Genomic DNA, 10,825 nt, shown 5'->3' with positions numbered 1-10,825 from the left:
CTGTTATTTCTATTCACGTGAGAAAGCATGTGATCAATTGCTTCTGCATCAGAGATATCAGAGGTTTTAACAAATTATTTGGACATTATGACCTTTTCTATAAAACAATAAGAACATTAAAATGTAAGATCCATAATAAAAATACAAGTGGAGAGGCTCTTTGTAGTAAAATTCTATTAAGTAATGTATAAGATAAATGTTCAGAGCAATAACTTTATTATAGTGACAAAGAATTATGTTCAGAACTATATTAAAATAAATGAGCATATTACTTTACTACTTGTACTTTTATGTACTAAAATGCAGTACATTTTAAAACTGTTAGGGCTGGGCTTGATGGCTCACACCTGTAATTTCAGCACTTTGGGAGGCCGATGCGGGTGGATCATCTGAGGTCAGTAGTTCAACACCAGCCTGACCAACATGGAGAAACCCAGTCTCTACTAAAAATACAAAAAAATTAGCCAGCCATGGTGGTGCATTCCTGTCATCCCAGCTACTCAGGAGGCTGAGGCAGGAGAAATGCTTGAACCCGGGAGGCAGAGGTTGCTGTGAGCCGAGACTGTGCCATTGCACTCCAGTCTGGACAACAAGAACAAAATTGTCTCAAAAAAAAATAAAATTGTTAGATTGTGAAGTTTATTTTATTTTATTTTTACCATATTAAGACTGTTGTGCATTTAATGAACCATTATTGTGCCACTAACTTTATCCCACCTCACTCAAGGGTGTAGGTACAAGATGGTAGGAATATAATATACTATTTGGCACATAGTAAAATAACATCTCTATTAGTCACTTTGTTAGTGGCTTTAAACTGCAAATGAGTTAAAGAATATTGTTCCCATAGGTTAAATGTTTACTCTTTTTTCTTATTGAAATTTTTTATTTGTATTCGTGGATATGTAGTGTGTGTATATATTTATGCCTTATATGGCATCTTTTGACTCAGGCCTACAATATGTAATAATTACATTATGGTAAATAAGGTATCCATCACCTCTAGCATTTATCTTTTGTATTACCAATAGTGTAATTATATGCTTTTTCATTTTAAAATGTACAATTAAATTGTTATTGACTACAGGATTATTTTTATAGTCATAATAATTATACAGAAGTATAAATAAAATACAGCCAGGTGCAGTGGCTCACATCTGTAATTCCAGTGCTTTGGGAGGCCGAGGCAGGTGGAATGCTTGAGGGTGGGAATTCAAGACCAGCCTGGCCAACGTGGTGAAACCTTGTCTCTACTAAAGATACAAAAATTAGCCAGGCATGGTGGCACATGCCAGGATGCTGAGGCAGGAGAATCGTTTGAACCTGGGAGGTGGAGGTTGCACTGAGCTGAGATCATGCCACTGCACTCCAGCCGGGCTGACAGAGTGAGACTCCATCTCAAAAAAAAAGAAAATAAATCTATACATTTCTGAGTCCTGAAAAATTATTAATATTTGTAATACAGTGTTCCTTGAACATGTTGTCTCTGCCTGCAAGCATACAGACTTTTAGTTTTAATTTACATAGAGTTAAATATACACATATTACTCTGAAGATAAACCTTAGGTGTAAGAAAATTATGAAGTGAGTGTTTTTGTGTGAGTATAGGTTTGCATATATTTTCAGAAGAAAAGGGCAATTACTGCAACAAGACAAATTATGTTAATTAGGTGATTAACAAAACTAAACACTTTAAAAATGCTGAAAGCAAATCTATACTCTGCTTTGTATTGAATTTGTTAATATAAAATGTTCTGGCTTGTGATTCGGATTCTCCCCAGAATCTGCCTATTAAAGCACAAGCAACTTTGTCTCCAGAAACAACTCTCTTAAGTACAATAGTAAAAGCTCTCTTCAAACAGAAAAAAAAAAAAAATCATTTTTAACACGTATTTAAATGAACATTCAATCAAAATTGAATAATTGGATATATTTTTATTGTTCTGTGTGTGTGTGAATATATAAACAGTGCATAAAAAATTAAGCCAGAAAAAGTGTTAGTTAATATTTGTAATGAATAAAACTGAAAAGTAGTTAATTATTATATCCAGTTGATATCTTTGTTTATGTAGATAACAAAAGCAGCAGAAAGACTTTTTTTTTTTTTTTCCAAGATGGAGTCTCACTCTGTCGCCCCAGCTGGAGTGCAGTGGCGTGATCTCAGCAACCTCCCCCTCCTGGGTTCAAGCAATTCTCCTGCCTCAGCCTCCTCAGTAGCTGGGATTACAGGCGTGCACCACCACGTCGGATTAATATTTGTGTTTTTAGTGGAGACAGGGTTTCATCATATTGGCCGGGTTGGTCCCAAACTCCTGACCTCATGATATGCCTGCCTCAGCCTCCCACAGTGCTGGTATTAGAAGCATGAGCCACCATGCCTGGCGAAAGACGATTTTAAAAGTTTATTATGGTGGGTAGGCAACATTCTAAGATAATACCCTGGATTCCCAGTCTGCTGCACACCTGCTGTGTAATACTTTCCTCTTGAGTGTAAAAAAAAATGTGTGACTATGGTGGGAAATCACTTATGAAATTAGGTTACTCATCTGTAGACTTAATCAGAGGTGGTTTTAAGAGAAAGAGACACATCACAGAAAAACACCCCTGCTGACCTGAAAGTAAGTGACTTCTAGGTAGAACATGTTGTAAGCTGGTTGTGGGTGGCCACATGGCAGGAAACATATTTGTAGATTGTCATCATTCCTGCCTCCTGCATGTTGATTCCAGTAAGGAGCATAAGAGGATTCTATGGCAGAGGGTAAAAAAAGGCAATCTCATTCATTCAATAAATAATCACCTCTTATGTGGGATAGCTTAAGAAAAACCAAAGACCACAACAGGACCACATTAATGGGAGAAAAAGGGTAACCTGGGTAAAAGTGCTCTCTGACATTATGGAACAATATTTAGTAAGCTATACTGAATGATTGGCCTCTGGGATACCAATAGTCTACCAACAAGGATGAATTTATTCTATTTCAATCAGCATGTCTGTACTGTTCTTGTGACCCAGGTTTACACTATTTATGACAGAAATGCCATGAAGACCAGTGAGTAATGTCCTGGAATTGAACTTGCTTCAAAAAGCATACCTAATTGTCTGTTTTCAAATTTGAAAAACCTTAAAAACAATACATTTATAAATAACTTCTAATTATAGAGGATTCTACTATACTGTAATGCAAGATTAAACTGTAAACACCTTAATATGAGTAGTTTTTGAATGCATGATTAGTTATGTAGATAGTTTCTTTTAGGTTGACATGACCACAGTAACAATTAGAGAAAACATTTGAAATGGAATAAAATTAACCAAAACCACATTTTTTCAGTGGCTTGGCATAATTGCCATACTTATGGAAATGGAAATGGCCAGATGACTAACAAGAAACAAAGACAAGATTTAGGCTTTGTTCAATGATTGTTTTTTACCTTTTGAAATCTGAAATCCTGGCTAAAGTATTCAAAGGGAGTATGGGGCTTTCCAGGGTTTCCAAGTAAATGAAAAAAGAATTTATTTTATTTTATTTTTTAGATGAATTCTCACTCTGTCGCCCAGGTTGCACTGCAATGGCACGTTCTCAACTCACTGCAACCTCCGCCTCCCTGGTTCAAGTGATTCTTCTGCCTCAGCCTCCCAAGTAGCTGGGATAACAGGCACTGCCATTATGCCCGCATAATTTTTGTATTTTAAGTAGAGATGGAGTTTCATCATGTTAGCCAGGCTTGTCTTGAACCCTTGACCTCAGGTGATCCACCCGCCTCAGCCTCCCAGAGTACGGGGATTACAGGCATGAGCCACTTTGCCTGGCCAGAAGAATTTTGGTAGGCAGGAAAATGCACATTATGTACACACATTACTCTTCTCTGATTTGCTTCAACACTGAAAAACTGAAGATTGTAAACGTAGTCTCAATTTAGAGTGAATTAACAAAAGATTTGTTTTTCAAAAAAACAAATGTATAAAATTAATGGGTAACAGATGCCATTAACTGCTAAAAAATAGTATGACTAATGTTAGTATCTATGCAAATAACAGCCCAATTAAATTAAGACTCTAATAGCTGCATGTGGAAAGCATTGCTGTGCAGTGTGGTGCACCTCCACTCAGCATTTTCTGCCTCTTTACAGACATACCAATTTCCCCTGAGTGACTCAGGGTACATACTGGTGTTAGAAATGCTTTTCTCTGGTGCTGTAAAGAAATAGCACTTGAATATAAATTTAATTTTTCTTAGCAAGGCCATTTTTACTTTTTGCAGAAAGGGTACACTTACCAGCAGTTTTGTCATGAGAGTACACTCAACAAAGGAGACGGGGTCATTTATAACATGACATGTCCACCCTACTGCTGTGTCTGGTTTTTATTGGCTGGAATAGGACCTCACATTCTGTATTTGTCCCAACTGTTTAGCAATTTAGAACTTTTTTTTTTTTTTTTTTGAGATGGAATCTCGCTCTGTCACCCAGGCTGGAGTGCAGTGGCCGGATCTCAGCTCACTGCAAGCTCTGCCTCCTGGGTTCACGCCATTCTCCTGCCTCAGCCTCCTGAGTAGCTGGGACTACAGGCGCCCGCCACCTCGCCCGGCTAGTTTTTTGTATTTTTTTAGTAGAGACGGGGTTTCACCGTGTTAGCCAGGATGGTCTCCATCTCCTGACCTCGTGATCCTCCCGTCTCGGCCTCCCAAAGTGCTGGGATTACAGGCTTGAGCCACGGCGCCCGGCCAATTTAGAACTTTTTAAAAGAGGCAAAGGCAGAGGAGAACAAAGGAAAGAGGAAGTAACTTGTGGAATGCTGATAAAGGTAAAAACACCTTCAAATAAAGAAGAGGAACAGGCTATAGCCTAATGCTTGCTTGGATTAGTATAAGCATGCCAGGGCAAATATTTAGGCTACACTGGGGGAGCTAAGAACATAAAGTACATTGATTTTTTTTTTTATTATGGCTAGCAGATATTTAAGAATGTTAGCACAGGTCTTTGAATAAACTTTGCTTCTAAGAGAAGTTACTATTTGTTCCTAATTAGGGAGAAAAGTCTTTAAAGAGGAACCTCTACTTTACTTTTTACACTGGAAGCTGAGAATGCTGTATTCAGAGTGATTGCTGAAAACATGGTTAATACACTTCTTCCATATGATAATAAAATGTTATAAATCTTACTCTACCTCAGAAAAGCTTTTACTAAAAGATTATCTATAGTACTTGATTTGAGTTCATGAAAAATTTTAATATTCCAGATAATTCAGACAGTTAAATGTCAATGAAATCTCATAAAACATTTGAATAAGATAAAGTCTTCTTAGCGAAGAATTTTATATTACCAGTAAATTGAGAAAAAAAAAAAAATAGAAAACCAGGCTGAATGCAGTGGCTCACGCCTGTGGTCTCAGCATTTTGGGAGGCCGAGGCGGGTGGATCACCTAAGGTCTGGAGTTCGAGACCAGCCTGGCCAACATGGTGAAACCCCATCTCTACTAAAAATACAAAACATTAGCTGGGCATGGTGGCAGGTGTCTGTAATCCCAGCTACTGGGGAGGCTGAGGCAGAAGAGTTGTGTGAACCTTGGGAGCAGAGGCTGCAGTGAGCTGAGATCATGCCATTGTACTCCAGCTTCGGCAACAAGAGCAAAACTCCATCTCAAAAAAGAAAAAAAGAAAAAGAAAAAAACATCTTAAGTAAAAATAACAGTGTTTGACATGTGAGTAGCAACCAAACAAGTACTATTCGTGACCACTGGTTTTTTTTTTTTTTCTTGTTTTGAGACAGAGTCTCTCTAGATCACCCAGGCTGGAGTGCAGTGTTGTGATCTCAGCTCACTGCAACCTCTGGCTTTCAGGTTTAAGTGATTTTCCTGCCTGAGCCTCCTTAGTAGCTGGGACTACAGGCGCCCGCCACCACACCCAGCTAATTTTGTTGTTTTGAGAGGAGTCTTACTTTGTTGCTGAGGGTGGAGTGCAGTGGCATGATCCTGGCTAACTGCAACCTTGGCCTCACAGGTTCAAGAGATTCTCCTGCCTCAGCTTCCTGAGTAGCTGGGATTACAGGTGCCCACCACCACGCCCAGCTAATTTTTTGTGTTTTTAGGAGAGATGGGGTTTCACCACATTACCCAGGCTGGTCTTGAACTGCTGACCTCAAGCAATCCACTGGCCTCGGGCTCCCAAATTGCTGGGATTACAGGCGTGAGCCACTGCACCGGGCAATTTTTGTATTTTTAGTAGAGACAGGGTTTCACCATATTGGCCAGGCTGGTCTCGAGCTCCTGAACTTGTGATCCACCTGCCTCAGCCTCTCAAAGTGCTGGGATTACAGGCATAAACCATTATGCTTGACCTGATCATTGTTAAAGTAGCAACAGCACCACGTGCGTTTCTAGGACCTGCTGGCCTGTTTTCACTGATATAAAGTGAAGAAGGCATTGAAATAACAAAGGCAGGTGATATAAATTGAATACTCAGATGAAATAACATTTTAAATAAAAATTAGTATTTGATGTCATATAACTATAGGTGAGACTATTAGTGTGAGGTCATATTTTTACTTATATTGACAAAATAATCATTCACAATATTCTTATTTAGATCACTTTTCCTTTTCTACTGTGTATTTGCTAGCTTTTGATCAAATATTACAGGAGCTCAATGGAAATCAACAAAATGAATCTTTATTTTACAAGAAGCACTATTGATGCACATGCCAATTTTATTTTTTCAGTGTGTTCTTTATTACGGAGAAGTGGCCCTCCTGCCAGAAAACTGCTACTCTCATCTGTACCCACACTGACTAGTAATGAGAGGAAGTGAAGTGGATAAAAAGCAAATGTGTCTTCTCTATATCTTTTTTCATTCATTGGCTGAAGAACAGGAAAATGTGGAAAATAAAAGAAAATATAACCCCTGAAAAATCATGAAGAACGTCTCTTAACCAGACAAAAAACCTTATAGGGGATTTGTTTGTTTGTTTTATTATTGTACCATCTGCTTCTATGAGTTTAGTTTTTTCTTTACACTTTACATAGAAATAGGATTATGTGGGCCAGGCACAGGGGCTCAAACTTGTAATCTCAACACTTTGAGGGGCCAAGGTGGATGGATCACTTGAGGTCAGGAGTTTGAGACTAGCCTGGCCAACATGGGGAAACCCCATCTCTACTAAAAATAAAAAATTTGCTGGGCATGGTGGCATGTGCCTGTAATCCCAGACTGAGGAGGCTGAGACAGGAGAATCTCTTGAACCTGGGAGGTGGAGCTTGCAGTGAGTGGAGATGGTGCCACTGCACTCCAGCCTGGGTGACACAAACAAAACTCCATCTTAAACAAAAACAAAAACAGGATTATGTTTTTTTGTTTTTTTCTGTGCTGACTTATTTTACTTAGCATAATGTCTTTCAGGTTCATGAATGTTGTTGCAAATAACAAGACTTTCTTGTTTTTAAGGGCTGAATAGCATTTCATTGTGTACATATACCGTATTTTCTTTCTCCATTCACCCATTGATGGACACTTAGTTTGATTTCATACCTTAGCTATTATGAGTAATCAACTTCCTTCTTGCTCTTTTATTTTGTTGTTGTTTGGTTTTGTTTTGTCTGAGATGAAGTCTCTTTCTGTCACCCAAGCTGGAGTGCAGTGGTGCAATTTCAGCTCACTGCAAACTCTGCCTACCAGGCTGAAGTGATTCTCATGCCTAAGCCTCTGGAGTAGCTGAGATTACAAGTGTGCGTCACCACACCAGGCTAATTTTGTATTTTTAGTAGAGGCAGGCTTTCACCATATTGACCATGCCTGTATATACATACAAATGTTTGTATATTTCTTTCTTCCTTTCCTTCTTTATTTCTAGAAGTATTTTAATTTTAATATATAAATTATGACTGGTAAAAACCTTCATTTCTCTGTCTTTGCTTACTATTATGGCTGATTAAAAAATAAGTTTTTGAAATTTCCTGGATAAAAGTTATTACTTTATATTTAACATAACTTGAGACAATATAGAAAGGAAAATCAACATTTGTTAGTAAAATGGAAATTATCTAGCTACTGGTAGTCATTTAATCTCTCACCCAACATGAATGCTACATCTTGGTGCCATCTCTCCCAGTTGTATGGAAGAGGCTACTGATCAAATTGGTCAGCATAACATTTTTTAAAGTTTAACACATTTGTTCTGAAAAGTAAGCTGATCTACTACCAGAAAAGTAGATTTTTTGACACGTGTAATTTGACTCTATTTAAATTCTTCAGAAAAATTAAACTAACAACATTTATTTAAAAGTTTTTGGGAGCCGGGCGCGGTGGCTCAAGCCTGTAATCCCAGCACTTTGGGAGGCCGAGACGGGCAGATCACGAGGTCAGGAGATCGAGACCATCCTGGCTAACACGGTGAAACCCCGTCTCTACTAAAAAATACAAAAAACTAGCCGGGCGAGGTGGTGGACGCCTGTAGTCCCAGCTACTCCGGAGGCTGAGGCAGGAGAATGGCCGGAACCCGGGAGGCGGAGCTTGCAGTGAGCTGAGATCCAGCCACTGCACTCCAGCCTGGGCGACAGAGCAAGACTCCGTCTCAAAATAAATAATAAATAAATAAATAAATGTTTTTGGGAAATTAAAAATGCTTAAGAAACATTTATAAAAACTAAAAGTAAAAATAATTTTAGATTCTTAACATCTCTAAAATACTTCAAGTTATCATCCTCTAACTGTATATATATATAGAGAGAGAGAGAGAGAGATTTTTTCTTTTTTTTTTTTTTTTTTTTTTTTTTTTTTTTTTTTTTGAGGTGGAGTCTCGCTCTGTCGCCCGGACTGGAGTGCAGTGGCCAGATCTCAGCTCACTGCAAGCTCCGCCTCCCGGGTTTACGCCATTCTCCTGCCTCAGCCTCCCGAGTAGCTGGGACTACAGGCGCCCGCCACCTCGCCCGGCTAGTTTTTTGTATTTTTAGTAGAGACGGGGTTTCACCATGTTAGCCAGGATGGTCTCGATCTCCTGACCTCGTGATCCGCCCGTCTCGGCCTCCCAAAGTGCTGGGATTACAGGCGAGATTTTTTCTTTTTTTGAGACAGAGTTTCACTCTTGCTCAGGCTGGAGTGCAATGGACGATCTTGGCTCACTGCAACCTCCACGTCCCAGGTTCAAGCGATTCTGCTGCCTCAGCCTCCTCAGTACCTGGTGTTACAGGCGCCATCAAGCGTGACTAATTTTTGTATTTTTGGTAAAGATAGGGTTTCACCGTGTTGGCCAAGCTGGTCTCGAACTCCTGACATCAAATGATCTGCCTGCCTTGGCCTCCCAAAGTGCTGGGATTACAGGCATGAACCACCGGCCTGGCCCAGTGTTCAACTTTTCTGAATCAATTAACTCAGCTCAGATAGTTTAAATCAGCCAAGTAGCTTACCTCAGGGGATTCCAAGCAGCACATTAGCACACCCCAGGAGAATCCAATCAGCAAGTTAGCCCAGCTGATTAGCCCAGGTGATATCTAACAGTCAACTAGCTTTTTCTAGGTGATACCAATCAGCCAGTTAGCTCAGCTGATAAATTCAGCTGATAAGTTTAGCACAGGTGATGTTCAACCACCGATTCACTCAGCCCAGGTGATTTCAATCAGTGAATTAGCTCAGCACAGGTGATTCCAATCAACCAATTGCTCAGTCCAGGTGAATTCAGTTAGCCAATTAGCTCAGTCTGGGTGATCCCAATTAGCCGATTATCTAAATAGCGACTACAGATTCATTAAGGTATGCCCAAAATGGTAAATGTAAATAGCCCATGCACACCAAAAAGAAATGCAGGGCCTTATATGCTAACCTGGACAGTGTATATCACACAGCTTTACAAGGCCTGAAACCTAAAGCTGAATCTTTATGTTTCTGTAAACATTGTATGATTATGTTTAATTCTGACATACTATTGTGCAAAACAGAAGGCAATTAATTCTACATCTGCATTCTTAGTATATGCTCTATAATTTAAAAAGTGGGAAAATATTGTATGTATACATTAACATTTACATAGACACATTCATATGTTTGTGTTTATGTATTTACCATGTATGTATATTTATATATATACCTACATATATAAAATATATATGTATGAAGCTGGAACAATCTTTGTATGTATGTTCATACAGAATAAAGACTTTGTGGAAGTATTGATACCTATTGCTATAAACAGTAATAAAAAACCTTCCATACATGTATAAAATATTTTCCCTATAGAATACTATATCTAGAATAGTATAGAAATAGAGGAATGCTCTGATATACATACTGCTGCACTTAACATATTCAAAGGAAGCATTGGGCTTTGTTGTGCACTTCTGGAAGACAAATACTTACTAAGGCCATTGGAGTTATTTACTGCCATGTCAGGGCTGACTTTTCTTTTATTGTATGTAGGGTCACAGATGAACCAGCCCCAGTGCAAAGGTCCTAACCTAAATATGGAATACTTATTCTTTCTCTTTAGAACTTCCATCAAGACAAGTACTGTATTTACTTCCAAGAATGTGTGATGTAAAATCACACTCTTGTCTTTTTGTCTTTGTGGCAGAAGTTGGGTATTTATGGTAATGAAAAAGAAGTCTAGGTCTCCTTTTAGAAGACAGATGGTGACGATGGAAGCAAATATAATGGTACATGGTACTTGGCCACATTTCAAATAAGTGATAGTGAACAGTCACTGAAGTGCCATAGGTGGCTCTTATTTGCCAGGTCAAATCTTTGTGAGGAAGGCTCAGCCCACTGATGTCAAGCATTTCTGGCGGTTCCTAAATAGATGAACAGAACCTCATGGGGCTGGTTTAATGGGACCAGAATTA

This window comes from Rhinopithecus roxellana, chromosome 12 (genome assembly GCF_007565055.1).
Source record: "Rhinopithecus roxellana isolate Shanxi Qingling chromosome 12, ASM756505v1, whole genome shotgun sequence".
NCBI classification, from domain to species: Eukaryota; Metazoa; Chordata; class Mammalia; order Primates; family Cercopithecidae; genus Rhinopithecus; species Rhinopithecus roxellana.
The sequence above is the reverse complement of the archived record's forward strand: the minus strand, read 5'-3'. Positions refer to the sequence as shown.